At 45.7% G+C, this 23,950-nt stretch overlaps 1 protein-coding gene across 5 annotated transcripts in view; it reads right to left on the reverse strand.

Moving 5' to 3' along the window:
- The window catches only part of PAM (peptidylglycine alpha-amidating monooxygenase), a 616,313-nt gene that overhangs the window by 11,917 nt on the left and 580,446 nt on the right, over window positions 1-23,950 (reverse strand). The gene's annotated exons all lie outside the window — the stretch shown is intronic.

Below are 23,950 nucleotides of genomic sequence, written 5' to 3' on the forward strand. Positions count from 1 at the left end.
GTCCAGACTACAGAGGAGATTTACAAGAAAGAAGATTGACAGAGATAAGAACCTAATCTTTTATTCTTGTACAATCCCTCTGTAGTATGGATGATAGGGATATATCAGAGCAGTCCCCGAACATCAGGGAGGGCCTGATGAGCCCGCCGCCAGGACCACCACCCCTAAAGTAGCATCTTGCTTAGCCGCTAAATAAATCCGGTAGAACTTGGTGAAAGTGTGCAGGGAAGATAATCTCCTCAGAAGAAACAAATGTAGATTCAGCCAAGAGCAAGCCATTCCTCAGGTGGAATGAGCCCCAACCCCAAGGGAGGGCTCTTTCCCCGCAGCCACATAAGCAGCTGAAAAGGCAGAACATATCCATCTTGAGATGATAGCCTTAGAGGCAGGCCTACCTCAATGGGCAGGACCCGAAAAGATGGTCCGAAAAATGAAATTTGTTGGTGGCCTCCAAATACTGTATCTTCGAAGAAGACGCCGGACATCCAGGGACTGTAAGATTCTGTCCTGGGACTTAGAACCCGAAGGAACAAAGGCTGGCAGCCAAACTTCCTGATTCACATGGAATATGGAAACCACCTTCGGAAGAAAGGAAGACACTGTCCGTAAGATGACCGCAGAATCCATGATCAGAAGAAAAGGATCCCGACATGAGAATGCCTGTAGATCCAAAACCCTACGGGCAGACGTGACCGCTATAAGGAAGTCTTGATGGTGAGAACCTGCAGGGAACCTGCTTAAGAAGCTCATAAGGTAGATGGCCCAGTGAGTGGAGAACCAAATCCAGATTCCACGTTGGAAAAGGAAGCCACAAAGAAGGCCTCAGCCGAACTGCATCCCGCAAACAGCGGACAACTTCTGCCTGGGGTGCTAACAAACCTCTGAGTGCAGCAGGACCCAAGCAAGAAAGACCTGCGATCTAAACTTGAAGGGAAGATACAGCAAGTCCCTGCTTGAGGCCAGACTGCAGGAAATCCAGAACCAGTGCCATTAAGGAATCCGAGGGATCCACCTGAGCTCTGGAACACTAAGCCTAGTAACACTTCCAGGCCTTTGCATAGGTTGCAACAGAGGATTTCCGCTTACTATGAAGAAACCTAGAGATGGCCGTGGTTGAATAGTCCCTGGCTGTCACTGCCATGCACTCAATAGCTAAGCTGTAAGACCAAGACAGAATTGTAGTGCTATTGGGCCCTGAGCAGTAAGGTGAAAGGGCAAGGGAGTCACAGTCCCCTCTCGATTCATAGCCTGACTAGGTCGGCATACTACGGATTCTGTGGCCCATCTGGTGCCACCAAGATCACCGGGCCCTTGTGCACTTCAATGCAGTGCAGAGCGTGCTTTATCATGGGCATGATGGAAAAACAGAGAGGAGACCTCCCCAAGGCCATGGCAACCAATCCCTCGCTGCCAGCCTTCCGCCGATGACTGAAGAATCTGTCCACCTTCCTGTTCTTGGCAGACGCCAACAAGTCAAATGTTGGATGGTCCCATTGCAATACCATGTACACGAATGCTCACCTGGATAGGGACTACTCTCCTGAAACCAGGGACCGACGACTGAAAAAGAATCAGCGAGAACGTTTTCTACGCCCTGTCACAATCCGTCCCCGGTGGCTCCGCTCATTCCAGATATGTCTGGGACCAAACCCTGTCCAGCCATACAGCGAGCTAACCACGGGGATAGGATTGGGACCAGTCACAGGGAAAAATGTGTATTCCCCTTTAACTTGGATCAGTCTGTACTGCAGGGAGTAGAGGAAGGGGAACAGAACAGCTCAGAAGAGCCCCAGAGGAACCTCCCTCCCTCAGTTCACTCCCAGCTGAAACTCATAATGAGAAAGCCAAGACAAGCTAGGCAAACTGTGCAGGCAACTCCTCCCCCTCAGAAAGCAGGGCGTGGTTGGTGGAATTCTTTTGAGGCTGCCCTGAGGAGAAGGAGTTCAGTTGGTTCTGGGCCAGCTCAGGAAAGGGTCTCCCCTGATTGTGCTCCTGTGTGTGAGGACGTTGAAATGCAGGAAGCAGACACTGGCCCTTTTGTCAACCAGCCAGCACTGCCTGAACCCATGGACTGTGGGGAAAATCTTGGTCTGCCTGAAGATATGCTCCTGGAGTAAAGATAAGTGGCAAGACTGGGAAGTTTGTGTAGTTATTAGCATACTCTGTGTGATAGAGTCTTGTTAAGCAGAAGTGCTGTCTATTGGGAGTTGCAGAGACTTGTGCTAAAAAAAAAAAAAATCGTTTTTTTTTTTTAGTTAAATGAAGCTGGCCTAAATTGGGTCTCACTTATCTGAGAGTGAGGGAAGTAAATGATTTATTAGGGGAAGAATTCACTAAAGATCCAGGTTGGGTTAGTGGGGCCATTGTTGGCATTCTGAGAAATCAGAAACTTAAGAAGTAAATTCCTTTACTCCCCTCCCCCCACCAACAGCTTCTGTGTTGGTTATAGCCAAGCCTTAATAATTGCAGAGCTTGGGGGCCCAGAACTAGAGAGCGCGCTAAAAGGTTTCTTTACCTGCCTAAAGGTGAAGACAACGCCTCTGGAGTTCTGTTTGATGTTTCTTTGTTTAGTTGTTACTTACCTGGATTGCCTGACTAAAGGTAGAAGTGATAACCCATTCCTGTGGGTCCACTTCATATTTTGGTTTTTGTGTTTGCTTGGAGCATTTTACTCTGACTTTGATGGACTTGTTTTTTTTTTGAGTGCTTATGGATTGAACTAAGGGAGATGGTACTCCCGACATCAGACCACTGAATAAAGGGACTAGGTTATGAACCATAAAACTGACTTGTTTTGCCTTTATATTTCATTCCTGGAAAAGGGAATGTGTACCAGCAGGACTTCCTTCCTTCACCGGAAGCACGCCAGAGTTGTGCTAGGGTGAGCAGAGACCAGGTTCTGGAAGACACAGGTACCGGCTCTGTCACAGCCCGCCATGGGAGCTACGGACAGAGCCACCAGGTGCTTTTCTACCCAGGAAAAGAGCAGCTAAGCTTCTAGGCTCAGGAAAAGACTCCTGGTGCCTCCCTGTCTGCTGACATAGTCTATCACTGTCGTATGGACTGAGAACAACTGGACAGCTCAACAATGTAGACACGGCTGAAAATAGCAAGACAAGGCGGATCACCCTCAGTTCCAGGTGATTGAGCCAACTGCTTTCTCAGATAGACCACTGACCCTGCACCGGGGCAGACATACATACATACTGCTTCCCACCCGGAAAGACCCATGTCCGTGGCAAGGGTCACCCAAAGACCCTCAGAGGCAGACCCATGCACAGGGTCAGTGGGTGCAACCATCAATGCATGCTATTGCACGCCATCGCCGTGCAAGACAGTGGCATTGAAAATGAGTCCCTCAGCAGACTCCACCGAGGGTGCGGCGACTCCTGAAGAGTACGCAGCTGAGCCCTGGTCCACTGGACCAAATCACCTTCGTGACCAGGAGCCCCAGGCCCAGCAGAGCTTGCCAGGCTGAGGGAGCTGGAAATATTAACATTCCTTGAATTGTTTGGGGGAACTTCAGGTTCCGAGACTCCGGGAGTAACCCTTGGTTTCTGAGCGTGTGAAACTGAAACCCCAGCCACTGCAAGTCCTGCATCGGTTTGAAGTGGCTCTTTCTTATATTGATTACCTAGCCCAAATGGAGCAGCAAGTGGATTACCTGCTGCATTGCCCTGTGTCCCTCCTCCAGTGAGCGAACTCTGATCACACAGCCGTCTAGGTATGGATGGACCAGGATATCCTGACAATGGAGGAGGGCAGCAACAACCATCAAGACCGTAGGGAAAGTTCTGGGCACCAAAGCCAGGCCTAGCGGAAGAGCTGCAAACTGGACGTGTCGAGCCAATACATGAATCCTCAAAAACTTCCTGTGCCACAGAAAAAATGGGGATATGAAAATACATCTCCAGGAGATCTAGGGAGGCCAAAACACCCCTGGCGCCATTTCTGTGAAAAGCGAGGACACAGTCTCCATATAGAAGCACGGGACTTTAAGGACCGCATAGAGCGCATTCAGGGCCAGGATTGGCCTCCAAGCTTCAGAGAAAGGCTTTAAGACTGAGGAAGTAAATCAAGAATCTCCCAAGTCAAAGTCCTCCTGTGGCACGTGCTCAAGAGTCACAATAACCAGCAGCCTGCGAACCGTGGTCCTGTACCCATGGAACTTCCTCAGGGAGCCCCACAGGTGAATCCCGAGAGGAGTCCGGCAGATGCCGCCCAAAACTCCAGATTGAGGCTGTCGCGCAGGACCTCTAGGACCAAACAGTTTGAGGTCCCACTCTCCCACACCAGCCAGAAAAGCTGCGAGACTCCCTCCACTACTGAGGAGCGGGGCTAAAGGCTTTGTGTTAAAACTGCTTACTTTGTGGGAGCGGAAGTACCTCTGTTAATGGACTACTGATGGGCAGAGCCCCCCCAAAGCGGGGGCCGGACACTGAATGGAATTTTTGACCTAAAACCAGAGGACCAGAGAACTGGTGAGGGCCTCTGAAGGGACGAACATTAGGTCGCTCTGTACCCCTACATCCTGCACCCGGCACCCCTACATCCTGTTGCCCGGCAGAACTTGAAGCTTACAGTCCACACTGCTCAGAAGGACATCCAGCCCCTGACTGAACAGAAAAAGACCTAGAAAAGGCAGTCTGCTCAGGGTGGCCTTGTAGGAAGAATCCCCGATCACTGACAATCTTCTGGTGGATACAGAATGAGCTCCCAGCTTTACAATGATCTACATTATATTCCATAAGGTGTCTGCCAGATAAACCACTCTGGAAATCTGAAAATCAAGATACCGGAGAACTATTCCCTCAGGATCATGGCGAAATCTGGAAATACAGGCTTGGGTGATGGAGGACTCGGCTGCTGTCACCCTTACTCTGGCCACTGCTGAAGCAAGGAGGTGGTAAGAATAAAATCCACTCGCCTGTCCTGAACATCATGCAGGACCACCACTCCATTTGAGGGTAAAGACATGTGCTTAGAGACCTGAGCCATGACCAAATCTACCTTCGGTGAATGAAAGACGTGTAGAAAAATGCTGGTGCCATGGATATAACCTTGTTATAGCTCTAGCACATTTCAGGATACCCACCAGGTTATCCCAGACCTCTGGAAATGTCCGGACCAGATCCGGATGATCAGGAAAGGAGGAGGAAAGCAGTCTTTGGTCACTCATCAGTGAACATTCTGCACGAGCAGGGTAATCTGGCTGCAGGCTCAAATCAAGCAAGGAATTCCGACCTGACTGTTAGATGGTGTGACTTGGACAGTGTGTGTACAGATAGGTCTCTGCCAGGTCATAGGACCCACACTTATCTTGACCATTAAGGTCAGCTAGTTTAGCCACATCAGCTAACACTGCCAAGATACCCTGAGGCAACAAAAGGATGGAAAGAGATAAGGACACGACTGCAGGCATCGCCCGCCTATTCTCCGGGGTCCCCTTCAGTGACATGCTGGGAATCAGTGAAGGAAGATGGCCCACCTGATGGGCTGACTTCCAAGGGGGAATCACAGGCATGGACTCTTATATTTTTTTTTCTCAACATGCCTGAAACCTCCTCTTCACCAAAACCGGGGTAAAATAGCCCCTGCGGCAAGGGCCACTCCATGCACATCTGATCTAGAGTGCTTAGCAGGTTTATGAGACATTTCCCCAGAACTGTGGTTAAATTTCACCAGAGCGCTGTCCGCACACATTTTTGGGTCACCAGATGTGAGGTTCACAGCACTGGCAGCAGAAAGTCCAAGAGGGACCGCTCCGGAGGTGGAAGACACAGAATCCGTGCACACCTTGCCCCCCTTGCGGGCTGCGGTGCACGTGGAAACTGGCATCAGACAGCCATCCGCCGAAAACGAGGCATGAATCCATGACATCATGTCCTGAGGAGGCCATCTCAATTTAGAGCGAAAACGAAGCTCCGTGTGCAAAAAATACACCTCTGAAAAGTTTAAAGAAAAATCCAAGATGGCTGCTGCGGGTGCCCGGGAAAAACACAGGGAACCTGGGAAAACCGCAATTTTGTGTTTTAGAGGTGTTTGTGTGTGTGTGTGTGTGTGTGTGTGTGTGGTGGGGGGGGTTGGGGCATGCAGGGAAACCACCCCAAAACACCTTTCTAAGACCCCCCCAAATCACCAAACCAGGCATGCATACAGCTGCTCACTGTGTCTGTGCTGCAAGAGAAAGAATGGCAGGCAATCTGAACATAGCAAGAATGGAGATCTCTATTACCTCAGGAAGCTGGAAAACTGGATTTTACTTCTTCTGACTGCCTCACTTGCTTGTCACCCCAGTCAGTGACTTCTAAGACCTTTGGATTACTCAAGGAAGGTACGCAGTCTGGTCCCGATCCCAGGCATGCCTGCATGGAACCGCGCAGCCTGCGCTCCACCCTTTAGAAGACGAACCCAGGGTGAGTTAGCTCCTGATCCCAGATCCCTGATCCGACGTACCAGCTGTCCGGGGGGATTACTGCAGGTAACCCCCACAGATGCAGACTTTTTCTCAAAGTCTGCGATCTCCCACCGAAAGGATGTCCCCGCAGGATGTATCTGCGGCACAAGGGCAAAACCCACGCAAAAATAGCAAATAAATATACTAAATTCTAAGAAAAGAAACACAAGCAGAAGATATGAGCTCCTACAGTTTGGCTGTAGGAATACAAAACTGGTCTTCACGGAGCATGTCACAGGAGATCAACCCGGGGGAGGGTATTTGAGATTCATACAGATTATTGCTGGATAAGATACACAGCCCTATCGTCGAGACTACAGAGGGATTGTACAAGAATGCTGTGATTGTTAAAACTGCCCCAGGGGACTCCCAGCCAGTCGGGTTTTCAAGATATCCCTAATGAATATGCATGAGAGAAATTTGCATGTCTACCTCCTACTTTATAGGCACATCTTGCTCATGCATATTCATTAGGGATATCTTGAAAGCTCAACTGGCTGAGGGTCCCCCAGGATAGGTTTAAGAATCACTGCTCTAATGCATTAATTTCAAATCACTGTTAATCCAGATGAAGAACTGATGGCATGAAATTTACTATAGCATTAAAAAATATGCACTAACAGAAAGATGAGCGCATAGTGCTGCAGTAGCATGTTGCCATATACTGTATCGTGTGGAAATATTTTCTTCTTTTTGCCTGTCAGTGAGTCAGAAAGAAAAAAAATATTTACCCCTGAGGCTATCTGGCTCCAGAATTCAGTCTCCAATGCTGAAGTCTCCAATGCTGAAGTAACCCCCACGAACCAATACCATATGCCTGCCCCAGGGATGTACCTGGCAGAGTCCTCGTTTTGCATCATCATCTTGTAAAATGGTGGCCCCTGACCTCTTGTATTATGCTAGGAAGCACTGCTAGGGATCAGTTTGCAAAAAAAGAAAGATTGTTCTGGAAGGAATGCCTTATTTGATGTTGTGCCCTAGCTGTGTGCTCCGACGTATTGCTAGGGTCCAATGTGGTTATTTTTAAAGATGGTAGCATTACTGGTCCATGGGAATTTGAAGCTTTCTGGTCCAGGACCTCCCTGTGCTAGGTACTTTGTCTTGAGGTGACTAGGCCAGGAAGTGGGATTGAGTGGCAACTGAAATTTCTCAGGACAGAATTCTCCTAAGTACTGCACTTCTCCTCACATCACACAGTTGCTCCTGTAAAGAGAATCTTTACTTCAATTCAAAGTTGGAGTAAAGATTCTGCATCAAGGGTTTGCATGTGATTTGCATGATGGGCCCATATCCCTTTATTGCAGGGGTGTCCAATGTCGGTCCTCGAGGGCCACAATCCAGTCGGGTTTTCAGGATTTCCCCAATGAATATGCATGAGATCTATTAGCATACAATGAAAGCAGTGCATGCAAATAGACCTCATGTATATTCATTGGGGAAATCCTGAAAATCCAACTGGACTGCGGCCCTCGAGGACCGACATTGGACACCCCTGCTTTATTGTATTAGTTTTAATATGGTTTTTTCCAAGCTAAATTATTTACTGCATCAGCAGTAAGGTTAGCATGGGAAAATTGAAAAGTAAACTACCACTCTAAAGAATAAGACGCCTTATTACATGATCTTCTCATTTTTTAATATGAAGGGATCACTTTCTAGAATAAGCAAGATTAGTTTCTCTAGGTCTATTTTCCTTATTTTGGTTACTGCTAGACTATGGCGGTCATTTTAGAAGTAACAACTTGCAGAAATAGTGGCATTTATAGGTAAAGCAAAGTTACTTACCTGTAGCAGATGTTCTCCGAGGATAGCGGGTATACAGTATATTCTCACATGTGGGTGATGTCATCCACGGAACCCAGTATGGACAGTCAAACATACTGTCACTTTTAAGTTTAAGAATCATCCGCATGGCGTGCATTCCTGGGCCTTCCCGCCCAATGTCAGCTTGCAGGTCCTGCAGGTTCAGTAAGATAGCTAAGAAGCCAAGTGGGCAGGTTGTGAGAATATATACCTGCTATCCTTGAAGAACACCTGTTATAGGTAAGTAACTTTGCTTGCTCTAGTGATAAGCAATTACATATTCTAACATGTGGGATAGAGAATGACATGGGGACAGATTTTTCCCCGTCCCCCGCAGGATCTCATTTTTCCATCCCATCCCCACGAGTTCTTTTTCTGTTCCTGTCCCATTCCTGAAAGCTCAGTCCTCATCTGCACAAGCCTCAAACACTTTAAAATCATAAGTGTTTGAGGTTTGTGCAGTTAAGGCAGAGCTTACAGAAATTGGGTAGGGACAGTGACAAAACTCACGGGGGCGGGACGGGACGGGGAAATTGAGTTCCTGTGGGGACAGGGACACATTTGTCCCCGTATCATTCTCTAATGTGAGACTCCCAAGCTGGCAGGATCATGTCTCTAAGAAGAGGATTAGAAGAAACTAGCATGAACCTGGAGAAATCCAAAGGGCTGGAGGAAAAGTTGGCATTTAGTTAGAGAATAAATTTTGGAGAACTGCTTATCCAAATCAACTAGCCCTTCTAGTAACATAGTAGATGACGGCAGATAAAGATCCAAATGGTCTATCCGTATGCCCAACCTGATTCAATTTCAATTTTTATTTTATTTATTTAATTTTTTTTTTCTTCTTCTTAGCTATTTCTGGGCAAGAATCCAAAGCTCTATCTGGTACTGTGCTTGGGCTCCAACTGCTGAAGTCTCTGTCAAAGCTCACTCCAGCCCATCCACACCCTCCCAGCCATTGAAGCCCTCCATATCCCATTCTCAACCAAAAGGCCATATACACATACCGTGCAAGTCTGCCCAGTACTGCCCTTAGTTCTTCAATATTTACTATTATTTTCTGATTCTAGATCCTCTGTGTTCATCCCACGCTTCTTTGAACTCTGTCACCGTTTTCCTCTCCACCACCTCTCTCGGGAGCATATTCCAGGCATCCACCATCCGTAAAGTAGAATTTCCTAACATTGCTCTTGAATCTACCACCCCTCAAACTCAAATTAATCTCTACACAGTAGTGAGAAGTGAAGGTATGGCTGCTTTACATTTGCTAGTATAGATGCTTAAAATGTTCTCCTGCCAAATTTGTCCAAAGTTCTGCATTCTCTGCTTGGTGGTGTACTGGCATATGTATGACAGCTGTTTGCTTGCTTGAAGGCTGACTCAACTACTAAAGATTGGTGTTGTAGCTGGGGTTTATCAAAGCCAGAACAAGTTAGGATTCTGTGTAAAGAGTCTAACTTATGTGGAGCCACTGAGACAGATAGTTTCCCAGTTTTTAAAGAGAGCTTAAGAACATAAGAACATAAGAATTTGCCTCCGCTGGGTCAGACCAGAGGTCCATCGTGCCCAGCAGTCCGCTCCCGCGGCAGCCCATCAGGTCCATGACCTGTAAGTGATCCTTTATATCCTTCCATCCCTTTTGTCCTTACTTATCTATATCCTTCTAACTGCATCCTTCTTTATCCTATATCTTCCCTATCTATATCCTTCATTAACTTTTTCTTTCAAGAATTTATCCAATTCCTCTTTGAAACCCTGTAAAGTACTCTGTCCTATCACTCCCTCCGGAAGTGCATTCCAGCTATCCACCACCCTCTGAGTGAAGAAGTACTTCCTGGCATTGGTTCTAAACCTGTCCCCTTTTAGTTTCTCCGAGTGCTCTCTTGTTCTTGTAGTTCCCCACAGGCTGAAGAATCTGTCCTTCTCCACATTCTCAATGCCCTTCATGATCTTATATGTCTCTATTATGTCCCCTCTGAGTTTCCGCTTCTCCAGGGAGAAGAGCCCCAGTCTGTCTAGCCTGTCTGCGTATGAAAGGTTTTCCATACCCTTTATCATACGTGTAGCTCTTCTCTAAACCCTCTCAAGTATCGCCATATCCTTCTTCAGGTACGGCGACCAGTACTGGACACAGTACTCCAGATGCGGGCGCACCATCGCTCGATACAGCGGCATGATAACGTCCTTCATTGTGGTTGTAATACCCTTCTTGATGATACCCAACATTCTGTTTGCTTTCCTTGAGGCCTCTGCGCATTGTGCTGTTGGCTTCATTGTCGTGTCCACCAGCACTCCCAAGTCCTTTTCAAGGTTACTTTCCCCCAGTACCAACCCCCCCATTATGTAGCTGAACCTCGGGTTCTTTTTCCCTACATGCATGACCTTGCATTTCTCCACATTGAAGCTCATCTGCCATTTATTTGCCCAGCTCCTCCAGCTTGTTCAGATCCCTTTGTAATTCTTCGCATTCCTCTACTGTTCTAACCCTGCTACAGAGTTTGGTGTCATCCGCAAATTTTATAACTTCACACTTCGCCCCTGTTTCTAGGTCATTAATAAATACATTGAACAGCAGCGGTCCGAGTACTGATCCCTGCGGAACCCGCTCGTGACCTCTCTCCAGTCTGAGTAGTGGCCCTTCACTCCCACCCTCTGCTTCCTGCCTGCCAACCAGTTCTTAACCCATCTGTATACGTCGCCTTCCATCCCGTGGTTCCACAGCTTCCTTCATGAGTTTGTGTAGTAGCACTTTGATGCAATCTTTAGGCTACTTTACATAGTCCAAAGCTTCTATGAGCTTAGCATGAGGTTCCTCCTCAGATTCTATGCTTATAGGGAGCACTTGGCCCATCTGTCTGATGAAGTGGTAAAGGACTGATTTTCAGGTGGGGACCTGTGTTAAGTTGGTGATGAAGGATATTAGGGTATCCCATAGGATTCATCTGCAGAAAACTCTGGATACTCATCAGAAGAGCGTGGTGATAAATCAGATTCAGAGACCTTGATGTCAGCTCTTCTGGAAGTATAGTGTCGAGGTCATGTTGAGAGAAGCATCGAGAATATGATGAAGAACTTCAAGAAGTTGGCGTGCTCCATTTCCTCAAATATGATGCATGCATCAAGTGTCTTTTTGATGAAGAGGCTTGCCGTTATGGCATCTGAGACCAATGCCTTGAGGGAGTATATGGCTGAAGCTCGGACTGGACTGGAGCTAGAAGTGTCGATGCAGGAGGTTGCATCCTTGGAGAAAGATGACATACACATGCACATGGCAATTTCAGAGAACCTCTATTTCCACGTGTATATGTTTTGGTGAACAGAGATTCCAAGAAAACACAATTTGAGTTGGCCAAAAACATATGTACGCAGACTAGGAGTAACATTAGACGGCCACCTGTCCCTGTCTACCCACATATCTCAAGTAGTCTCTACCTCCTTCTACTATCTCCGCCAACTGAGAAGGATCAAACCCTACATCTCCACACCTGACCTAGCCCAACTCCTCTACGCCTATGTCCTCTCCAGGATGGATTACTGCATGGAGAAGCCAAAAAAGATCTCAAGCGCTTCCAGCGGGTACAGAATGCAGCAATCCGCCTCCTACACAGCCTCAACTACCGTGATCCCATCTCCCCAGCCCTCCGCACAGAGCACTGGCTCCCAATTAACCAACGCTGTGCATTCAAGGCCCTAGTAATAGCACATAAAATAATTTAAGCCACCACCCCTGCCTACATAGAATTAAAACTAACCCCCACCCGCCTCCTCTGCTCGGAAATGGATAAACGCCTATGCATCCCCCTAGGAAAGTCCCTCCTGTCAGAAACTGCCCGCAAACGCTCCTACAGCCACTCCATCCCCCAACTCTGGAACCAACTCCTCCCACAACTTTATTATAAAATTTCTATGACAGCTATTGTACCTGCTCCAAGGCCCACCCAAGTGCAAATACCAGAGTGCTTGGACTTTGAATTTCCTTGAATCAGGGGGCAATTGTGTTTACCTCTGCAGTGTCTACCCCATCTCAGAAAAGCATTAAACAGTTGTTCTTTTTTTCAGGTGGCTCTGTATTGTGGTTCCTCTTGTAGGTTTATAAAAATTTGGCAAACAGCAGTAATGTTAGCATGAGAAAACTGAAAGTAAACTGCCATTCAAAAGGGAATAGGACTTAATATACACTTCCCCCTCCGAATCTGTGGTTTCAGCAGGGCAGGATTAATTCGTCGAGGGCCCCTAGACACACAAGTACACTGGGCCCCCCTGCCCCGCCCCACCCCACCCCACCATGCGCCCAGGCAGAAACAGGAAGCTGCGTCAGAGGGAAGCTTTGGGCAAGCAGCACCGCTTGCACAATTACAGTTCCCGTTGCCTTTTTTACCCGCATTGCTTGCTTGTCTTACTTTCTGTTGATAGGGGGGGGGGGGGCTGCGTTGCTGATCGATGTTGGAGGGGCCCATCGCAGTTTGGAAAAAACAATGTTGATGCCCTCCTTCATTGGGCCCCCCTGACCATTTCGGGCTCTAGGCACGTGCCTACTTGGACTATTGGTTAATCCTGCCCTGGGTTTCAGCATCAACGGATTCGGTTATTTATGATTTAAAAAAAAAAAATCCCATTTTAATTTTTCAGGCTTTTTAAGCCCTGTAAGCCCCCCCTTAAGCCTTACCTGATGGTCTAGTGGGTTTTCGGGGCAGGAGCGATCTTCCCACGCTCCTGCCCTGTGCAGATCGCTCACAGGAAATGGCTCGAGAGACTACGGGAGCTCAAGGCAGCCATTTCCTGTGAGCGATCTGTACATGGCAGGAGTGTGGGAAGATCGCTCCTGCCCCGAAAACCCGCTAGACCACCAGGTAAGGCTTCAGGGGGAGGCTTACAGGGCTTAAAATAGCCGGGGGGAACGGGGGTTAGGGGCAGAACCAGCCCAAATATTATTCACGTTTTTTAAATATTTGTGAGCTGGCTCTGCCCCTTACCCCCATAGATACGGAGGGAGAAGTGTATTGCCTTTCTGTGGCTACAATCAAAGTGATTTACATATTATATACAGGTACTTATTTTAAATCTGAGACAATAAAGGGTTGCCCAGAGTCATAGGAGATACATTACAAAGCAGTTTGAGAGCTATTGCAATACAAAAACAGAAAAACTAGTGCTGTTTGAAGAGTGGGACATTTTATAGTCCATAGTCATGTTGATGGCTGTGTGTGTAGTGTGATAGTGGTTGCAAGGTGCTTGGTAGGCTCAAGGGTCAGTTTTCTGTGATGGATATGGTGTCAAAGAAGTAAGTCTTTAGTTTTTTTTGGAACATGAGGTAGTGGTGGTTGGGAAGTTGTTCCATATTTCTGTGCTGCTAAATATAAACTTAGAGTTGAAAATATGTTTGTATCTGAGGCCTTTTATCGAGGGGTAGCTCATCAGAAGCTTACTAAGATTTCTGGTCGAGGTGGACCATAAGGAAATGATTACCGTATTTCCCCATGTATAGGCTGCAGCTTATACATGGGTTTTATAAACTGGCCTAGTGGGTGCGGCTTCATTAAATGGGATGTCCTATCTTAAAATGCTGTGACAAAGTGCAGGAAAGACAAAACCAAAGAAAATTGACCCCAAAAAAGTCCACAGAAAAAAAATCCAGGAGAAGCAAAAAGAACACTGTGGAGAGACGATGTTCCTGAAATGGCAGAGTTCCAAAGATACAATAAAGCAATCCACAGAAAAGTAAAATAGTCCACATAAAAAACCTAAAGGACCTAGTCTGCTGAAAGCGCAGGATCCAACACGGTCCGTGTTTTGACAAAATAGTCTTTTTTCAGGGGTCCCTGAAAAGTCCTCTGGTAGTGAATACGTGGAAAAGCTATAATGTGGAAACTCGTAACAAAAGCACTGCTAACAACTGAAGTAGGAAGGCAGGAACTAGAATGCAGGGAGGCAGCGCAAGGAAAACAGCAGGAACTGATCTGAGGCAGAGATATAAGCGGTTCTCCTGTAACCAGCACTTTTAACACCGCTAGGGATATGTGACTTTCTTCCTTCTTTCAGTGCCCCTCCCCCTCCCACGAATGTCCTCGGGAGGTGCCTCAGCCTCCCTGCTGAAACGCACGCCCCTGCCTGTGGCTTCAAAGCCGCTGTCAGAACCAAGTGACTGACACTTATTGCCGAGCAGTCCCCCTCACACCAAAACAAGTATCACGAGAACTGAAGGCAACCAATCAGGAAGCGGTGTGGGGCGAGGCATGAGATTGCAAACATCATTCTTGCCCTGCACAGCATGACTGGAGGAGGGAGGAGGCAGCCGTCCAGAAGGTATTTACCAGCGAGGGGGGGATGATATATAGGCCGCCCCATTGTATAGACCAATGTAGATTTAAAAACTCATAGATAAGCCATGACTAGTAACAAGGGGCAGCTTATCTAAGAGTTTTTAAACCTACATCGGCATTTCCTGCGGCCTATACATGGGGAAATACGGTAAGTTTATGAGTGGCATGACAGTGTTGCCATATAGGATGTGGAAAATTATTCAGGAGATTTTGAAGTTTATTTGAGTAATGACAGGTAGCCAATGTAACTGAGATAGGTCGAGACTGGGTCATATTTTTTAGCTTGAAAATAAGTAACTGCAATATTGTGGATTAGTTGTAATTTGCGGGTTAGTATTGTGTTGATGCCTGTGTAGAGGGAGTTGCCATAATCAAGCAGCAACAAAATTCACATTTGTATAAGTATGGCAAAATATTGTTCGTGGAAGTAGGGTCTTACGAGTCTCAGCTGTCTCATGGAAAAAAAGGTTTTATTCCAAAGATTTGAGATTCACAGTTCAAGGGATAGTGTGAAGTCCAGTATAACACCCATTATCTTGGAGGATTTTTCTATGTTTAGTTTAGATCCTGGCGGTAGGACAATGCAATTGAGAGCTGTTTGTTGAGGACCGTGGATTTTGATTTTGGTTATGTTCAGTTTGAGTTTGTTGATATTTGCCCATAATTGTATCTTGTCGATGTAATCAGTGATTTTTTCTGACTCATCTAGTTGGCAGTCTGTATTGGGAATGAGGAGGAAATTGTCATCTGCGTATGAAGGCAGGCATTCATAGTTGAAAATGTAATGTTACAGAGAGAGTTCATTAATTGGTTGAACAGTATTGGGGAGAGGGCAGAACCCTGGGGTACTTCACAGAAGACTTTCCAGCTGTTGGAGAGGACTCTATCTTTCCGGACAAGGTATTTTCTCTTTTCTAGGAAGTCATTAAACCAGCTAAGTGTGGTGCCTTTGATTCCAATTTCAGTAAGTTTTGTGAGGAGAAGGTGGTGGCTTACAGAGTCAAAAGTTGCGAAGATGTTGAATTGAAGAAGGACTGCTTGTTGACATGTGCTTAGTATCTGTTTGATTTTTGTTGTGAGGGTTAGTAGGAGTTCAATGCTTTGCTGCAGTTGGAATATTTATTTAGATTTATATCCTGTCCTCCCCAAAGAGCTCAGAACGGGTTACAGTTTACATTCACAGTGTTACAATATAGGGAATACTATTCCCTACTATGTAGGATGTGAGTTGCTTAAATACATACATGAATTTCTAGGAGCTTGGTAAGTAAGGTCTGTAGCTTGAGGGGATGGAAAGGGCAGCATTTTGCAATTTTGGTATGGGTATAAGAGCTATTTTTCCCATTTTGGCCGTGAGTTGGCCTTGATTTAGAAAGTTGTTTAGGAATTTAGTGATCCAGGTGATGGTTACTTCAAGCGCTGTAGCTAAAAAATATGAGGGGCAGTTGTTGACAGGGCTGTTGTGGGCTGTTTCACATGTTGTTAGTGGAGTGAGGGTGTTCCATATCTGGTCTGCTGTGCAGGGGTCACTGGAGGTTTTGGGAATGGTGTGTGTAGATTCTGGGGTGAAGTATGTTTTTTTCGACTTCTGTCGGTACTGTTCTGATATTATTGAGGAAGAAGTCTGCAGTATCTTGAGCTGTCAGTTGGGACCTATGTTCATAGGTGCCCTTTTCCGGTGGTGCTGTAAGGTTGTGTGCAAGGCAAAATAATTTCTTGTAGGTTACTATTTAAGATAAATGTTATTTGAACAGATTCATATTTACTCAAATAAAGGTCTCAACATGAAACCTAAAACATTGGCTTTTTAGTACGCACTGTTCCTGAATACACACCCATACCCTGACCCCCCCTTTTCTGCAATTCTAGCCCCCCCAATCTTTAAAAGGAAAAGACCCAGTCAAAGGAGACTCACACAAGTTCAACATTTATGAAAAAGATCAGAGATTTATAACTCAGAGAGTTCAGAAATTTACTTTAAAATATCTAGCTCTAAGGATAATAAAACCATTAACAAACCTTTTTTTTTCTGAAAATACCTTTGCGGAGGGGGGGGGGATTGGCTCTAGGGTCTTTTGTAATGGAAAAAAAATCTCCAGGAAGGGTACACATTTTAAATAGCTTTCTGTGTAACAGGCAGCACATAGCACTGGGGTATCTGCTGGTTTACAGCAGGTGATGATGCATTATACCGTATGCACAGTTATACCACATGGGATATCATTTATCAATGCAAACTCTGGATTGTCTAAGACATGTTTCAAGCTTTTGACTTAGAAATAAGTAAAATCAATATTAAAAACTCAACAATTTATCACCTTGCAACTGAAATAAAATTTTTCTTCAATTTTTTACAGCTCTTTCTAGCTTTCCAAGGCTCCCTGATACAATGGAAAATATAATGGGATATCCTCATCTCACCTAAGAATGGTACATGTACAATCTTTTTTAAAATTCAATATAAAACAGTAAATTGCAATCCTTAAAGGAAGGTTTTTGAGACATTCCAGATTAATATTTGTACTCAGCTGAAGCAGTATGCATGCAAAACTCCCTCATGTATATTCATTAGGAACATCCTGAAAATTAAATTGGTTTGCAGTCCTCTATGATTGCAGTTGGGACACTTGCATAACATACTAAATCAGTGATGTACAGTAGACAAGTAGAAATGATCAAATATTATCTGCTTGACACCCAGAATGAAAAGCAAAGATTTTAGGAGCTCTCTGATATCACTTTAATAGTGAGGCACCCAGAGAACAAAGTCTGGACTAGTATGAGATATAAGAAAGTTTACTGATTTAATATCAAATCCACATGTTGAGAGGAATCAGCATGGCTGTGTTTTGGCAACTGTGGTTCTGTCAGGAGTCTTACAACCTCATAAAAACATAATTAGTTAAAAGAACAATAAATATTTAAATATCTCATACTATTGGACTTTGTTCTCCTTGTTTACTGTTGCATACTCACAAGGTTTGCATTACCTGTTCTGTTCTCTCTAATATTTAGGGCAATACATAATCTAAGATAATATATTTTAGAAAAAGTCTGGAAAATCAGCATATCTATCAATGGATAGCATATCTATCAAATGGATACAGCACAGAGAAGTGGGATAGCTGACATATCTTGATGCTTGTCAGCATATGACAATTAGCTATATTATCAGCTTTTAATTTCTTTTGGAAGCGTGAGAATTATAGAAGCATCAATATATATACATGTGTGTTTGAGGAGTTAATTGGACCTAAAGGTACTACAGGGAAGGCTAGTGATTCCCCAATAGCCAATGAAGTAACCAAAAAGGAATGCATGAAAATGAGTAATTCCTAATAGAACTGTGTTTTTCTGTGATGCCATTATGGACCAATAGATGGCAGGCTTCTAGAAACTACTGGTTCACGTTCCCATCCAAAAGCATAAGCCCCAGAGCAGACAACCAGATTCTAGATCTCCCTTCAAATAGTTCATTTCATAAGTTTCTGTCTTTGAGTACTTAAAACTGCTGCTCATTTGCCTTTCACTTTCTTCTCAGCTCTATCTAACACTTCTTCCTCTCGTCCACCCATCCCCTTCTTATCTGAGTACTTCCCGCCTCCAGCGTTGTCATTTCTCCCATACCCTCCTCCATACTCTTCTGCTCTGTCTCCTCCTCTCTGCTGGGGATATCAATCTCAATCTTATTCCTCCTAACCTCCTCCCACTCTATTTATTCAGCCCACACCATCTTACCTCTCTAGTACATCTCTCCTCTCCTCCCCCTTTCCTCAGCTGCAGGTATTAATCCCCACCCTTGTCCTCCCAGACCACTCATACCCCACATTGCAATGGCTCCAACTAGAGAATGATATGGGGGACAAATTTGTCCCCGTACCTGCAGGAACTCAATTTCCTTGTCCCCGTGAGCTTTGTTGTTGTCCTATTTCTGTAAGCTCTGCCTTAACCGCACAAGCCTCAAACACTTATGATATTAAAGTGTATGAGGCGGGAGTCACGTGATGCTGTGAGCCGGCGCGCACGTAGCCTAGCCAGCTCCGGAGCTCGTTCCCCTCTTACCCCTTACAAACGGGACGAACGGCGAGCGGACGAAAGCGAAATTCGGCGATTTGGGTGGGAAAGTATATGGACAGATTCCTGACCACAAACCAACCAGCCATGTCCACTAAATCGACGAAGAAAGATAAAGACAAAGGTAAACCTACCGAAGACAAGATGGCGGATCCCACCGGCGGCGTGCTAAGACAGTTCACGCCGGAGACGCTGGCGGAACTGAAAACTTTAATCACCCAGGCAATATCTCCTAGTATGGAGCAACTGTCAGCACAATTAACAAAATTAGAAACTATAATGGAGGACCAGTCAGCAAGGGTGACAGTACTGGAAGAACGCGTTTCCACAACGGAAGATGAGACACGTGTTCTAACAACGGACGTGGCACGTATGAAAGTGCAACTGGATCAACAGCAAGCCAAACTGGAGGACCTTGAAAATAGGTCCCGAAGGGGGAATTTACGATTTATGGGGTTCCCTGAGACGATTACAGACTCCTCTCTCCTATCTGTGCTTGAAACATGGTTAGCCAATGAATTGCCTATGCCGACTAGCCTGGGCCCAGCGCGCTTTGAACGGGTCCACCGTGTGGGACCCAGGTCGGGGAATGATCAGAGGCCCAGGGTAGTGATTGGAAAACTTCACAACTATAGGCATAAAGTGGAGATACTCAGAGAATTTCGACTTAAAAAAGAAAAACTGACCTATGATTCTACCCCCATTCGAATTGGCCAGGACTATTCTGCTGCATTGACGGAAAAAAGGAAAGTATTCTACCCTCTCTGCAGGAAGCTGGCTGATCTTAAATGTCGCTTCCTATTTCTCTATCCAGCTATCCTGAAAATTCAGCTAGAGGGTAAATGGCATGTGTTTGACTCGGAGATGTTGGCTGGGGACTTCATTAACAGGCTAGGGGCCCCTGGGCCATCAACAACCTGAACATATTGGACAAGGTTTACATAGTTCTGTGGGATTCACCAATGAAAAACATGGTTTATGCTGTTCACCCAATTATGGGTCACCTTTCCTGTTATGTATAAGGGGGGGACGAGTTTCCATGCATCATAGACGTGCTCTACCTTCCTGTATCGTAGTGTTGCAGGATGGGTCACTGTTTTGGGGGGGGAATTCGGGAACAGGGGTTCCCTGGGGAGAGAGGGGGGGGATTGGGAAGGGAGGGTGGGGGTTTGAATGTTGGGAAGTGTGTACTTTTTGATCTATCCTCCCATATGACATGGCCACCAAAGTTAGGGAATATATACGGGTTCTGTGATTGTTTCAGCTCTGGTGGTTCCTCGGGCGAGGGCTGGGCGCCTGGGGGATTTCAGGAAACACTGTTGAGAATGTTCTTTTTCTGTGGACCTGATGAGTGGTAGGACGTTCAGAATATTGTCCTGGAATGTTGGGGGCATAACTTCTCCAGTGAAGCGGACCAAGATCTTGAGCAGGTTAAAACATCATAATGTAGATCTTGCCTGCTTGCAGGAAACACGACTAAATATGACTGAACATGCTAAATTACAAAGGGGCTGGGTGGGCCAGATTTTTTCTGCCTCTGCCACTACTAAACACGCTGGAGTGGCCCTCCTGGTGCGTAGAGGCTTTCCGGGACGGGTGGAACAGATACATGCAGATACACAAGGTAGAGCCCTACTTTGTAGGGTGATCATGTCGGACAGGGTATTCAACATTCTTATAGCTTATGGTCCTAATCAATACGATCACAAATTCTTTCAGGGCCTGGTTAATTTAGGTCACCGTGACCCTACAACACCATTACTGATTCTGGGCGATTTTAATCAAGTTCTGGATCCAGAGCAGGATCGCACGGGGCCAGGCATCAGTCAAAGCTCGACTCCGAGCAAAGGCCTACCCTACTTGTGTGAAGCACTGGATCTTGTAGACCCTTGGAGATTATTGCACCCACGAGAGAGGGACTTTACACATCAATCTCGGGCACATCAATCCTTCTCCAGAATAGATTACATTTTAATATCAACATCCCTATTTTCCCAGATTGAAGCCTCAGAGATAGGTCCTCTTTCCGTATCGGACCATTGCCCGATATGGATAGATATACTTACAGAGACGTCTCCTATTTTTAGTGGGTGGCGCTTCCCATCTTATTTAATAGATAATCAAGACTTCATAACGTACTTAACGGAGAAATGGGAGGACTACCTTCGTTTTAATGCTCAACATAGGGAGACACCTCTCCTATTTTGGGAAGCGGCCAAGTCAGTTCTTCGAGGAGACATTATCTCCTATGTAGTGGCGTATAGAAAACGCGTGGCACAGGGCATTATACATCTTGAGCGGCAATGCAAGACGCTTAAGAAACAACACCTAGCACATCCTACATTACGATCTAATGAACTCTTGACTTCAGCACAGGCCGCCCTAAATTCTCTGATTCATGAGCGCACAAAAAAACACTTATACTTTGTCCAACATAAATACTATAGATACGGGAACAAACCGGGTAGATTACTCGCTTTGCTCACTAAATCAAGGCGGCCTGATAGATATATTCCCTGTTTGCACTTGCCTGATGGAACGAAGGTGACGGGCACAGGGGGCATATCTGATAGTTTTCTGCGTTATTATAAACATTTTTACTCTTCGGTGGAGGGTGCTCAGGGACCAGAGGCAGAGGACTTTTTAGAGGATGCAGGGATGCCAAGACTGTCCTCTCCTATGCGTAACGCCATAAATAGGCCAATACAGGGGAAGGAAATACAACTAGCTGTGAAACAATTGAAGAACCGAACATCTCCGGGCCCTGATGGGTATTCCCCGGAATTTTACAAACTCTTACTTACACAAATTTGTGGACCCTTGGAGGCGTATTATCAAGCGGCAGAAGAGGAGGGAGCTTTTCCGGAGGGAGCTAATCATGCATACATAACATTAATTCCAAAACCGGGGAAACGAGAAACAGATATAGAATCCTATAGGCCTATATCTCTACTTAATGTAGATATTAAAATATTGGATAAGGTATTAGCCAATCGACTGGCGACACTGCTTCCCCAATTGATAGTTCCTGAGCAGGTTGGCTTTGTCAAGCAGCGCCATTCAGTGCTCAATGTTTGAAGATTATTGACGGTCATGCACAGAGCTCAAGTAACACGTACAGATGGAATATTGGTTAGTTTAGATGCGGCGAAAGCCTTTGATAAAGTCAACTGGAACTACCTATTTTCGGTACTTTCCTATATGGGTTTTACCGGTTGGTTTTATGATATGATACGATTGTTATATACGTCACCCACTGCTAGCATTTTAGTGAATGGTACGAAGACGCCATCTTTTCAGATAGCGCGAGGGACGAGACAGGGTAGTCCTCTCTCTCCCATGTTGTTCTTGCTCTATCTGGATCCCTTTCTGAGATCACTGCAGAGAGATGATGGTATAGTAGGCCTTCCGGAGGGGGACTCACAACTACGAGTCTTGGCATATGCTGACGATATGTTACTGACTTTAGCTGACCCACAGGTTTCCCTGAAAAGAGCATTAGCCATCTTAGATGAATTTAGCCTATATTCGGGATTGATACTCAACCTTCAAAAATCACTGGTACTTCCCCTGTCTCGAGGACTTCCTGCTAAGTGGAGGGGACCCTTTCCCTTACAATGGGCTACCACTTCTCTGAAGTACTTAGGTATAAAAATACCAATAGACATCACCAGCCTATATTCAGAGAATGTCCTACCACTCTTGACGCTTACACGACAGAAATTGTCACTTTGGAGGGACTTTCCTATATCACTCATGGGTAAAATTGCTTTATATAATATGGTGTTGTTGCCCCAGTGGCTATATATATTTCAAATGCTCCCTCTTTTATTGTCTGCCAAACATGAGAAGGAGGTGGGGAAATACCTCACTTCTTATTTATGGAATGGCAAAAAGGCCAGAATTTCACTGTCTGTTTTGATGCTTCCTAGGGCGCAGGGGGGACTGGGCCTTCATAGCTTACGATTGTTCTCTCAGGCGTGTCAAATGAGACACCTGAGTGATTGGTTCCGGGGGACTAGCCATTTTTCGGCTACTTCTTCGGAACTAGTCCTATGTTCCCCGTACCACTTTAGTTATTTGTTGCACACCTTACATCTCCCAGGGGGTCCACCACCTATTGGAAAATTTATTTTTCAACCGTTGCGTCAAGTGTGGAGACGTTTGTGTAAAATGCTAAAGATCAACCCTACCGCTACAGCATACTTACCTTTCCTGGACAATAAAGACTTTCCACCTGGGACATCTAAATTTCCGGTATCTGTGTGGAGAACGTCAAATTTGCACTATATCTCACAGGTGGTAACAGCACAGGGCACGGTGCCACCATTCACGGTGATGCAGACTGAATATCGTTGGACACCTCGGGACTGGTTGGCGTATGCTCAGATGACATCTTATATTCGATCTCTCCCACCGGCAGGGCTCACGAACCAATGTCAGGAGACAATTTCGGAAGCGTTATGTTTAACAGCACAGACCCAAATCCCCTTGAAATTTCATTTACGCTTCTTACGGGACAGTCTGGGGTCAATTTCTTATGACGCCTATGCGGCCCGCTGGTCGGGGGATTTGCCCTGTGAGGTGAATGGTCAACATATACAACAGGGTCTTCAATCTATTCACTCTCTTACCTCTCAAGTGACCCTTATTGAATTGAACTATAAGTTCTACTTACGTCTCTACAGATCACCAACATACCTGTATCGTGCTAACCTCAGAGCATCGGATACGTGTATTAAATGCGCTCAACCAAGAGCAACGCTGGGACATCAGTTTTGGTCGTGTCCATTGATAGTGGGCTTTTGGATTCAACTTCAGCGGCATATTACCTCCATGTGGCACCAAGGTTATGTTAACCGTCCGGAATTGTTGTTCACGATGGACTCACTTCCCCGGGGTCTCCGAGAGGTTTCCGAGGCTTCCTGGCCCGGACTTTCCTCATGGGAAAGAAAACGATATTACATTGTTGGATTGTATCAGACCCACCAACTTTGTCATTCTGGAGAATTCTGATGCTTCGTCAAGCATCGATGGAGCGTATGTCCTTAACCTCATTGGACTCACCTAGAGGCCGGATATTTAGCTCTGTTTGGGAACCATTTTGGTTAACGTTGACTCATAAAGCACGTAGTCACTTGTTGAACCCGTAATAATTCGATAGATGGAGGATGATCATTGTTACTGTGGGATGTTGGGGGGGTGGGTGTTGGGGATAGGGAGGGGGAGGGTGGGGGGATGATACTGGTTTGACTTGTGTGATTCTATTTTCTTGCAAAATCAATAAACATATTTC

The sequence above is a fragment of the Geotrypetes seraphini genome, chromosome 1 (assembly GCF_902459505.1).
Source record: "Geotrypetes seraphini chromosome 1, aGeoSer1.1, whole genome shotgun sequence".
In the NCBI taxonomy this organism is placed as follows: Eukaryota; Metazoa; Chordata; class Amphibia; order Gymnophiona; family Dermophiidae; genus Geotrypetes; species Geotrypetes seraphini.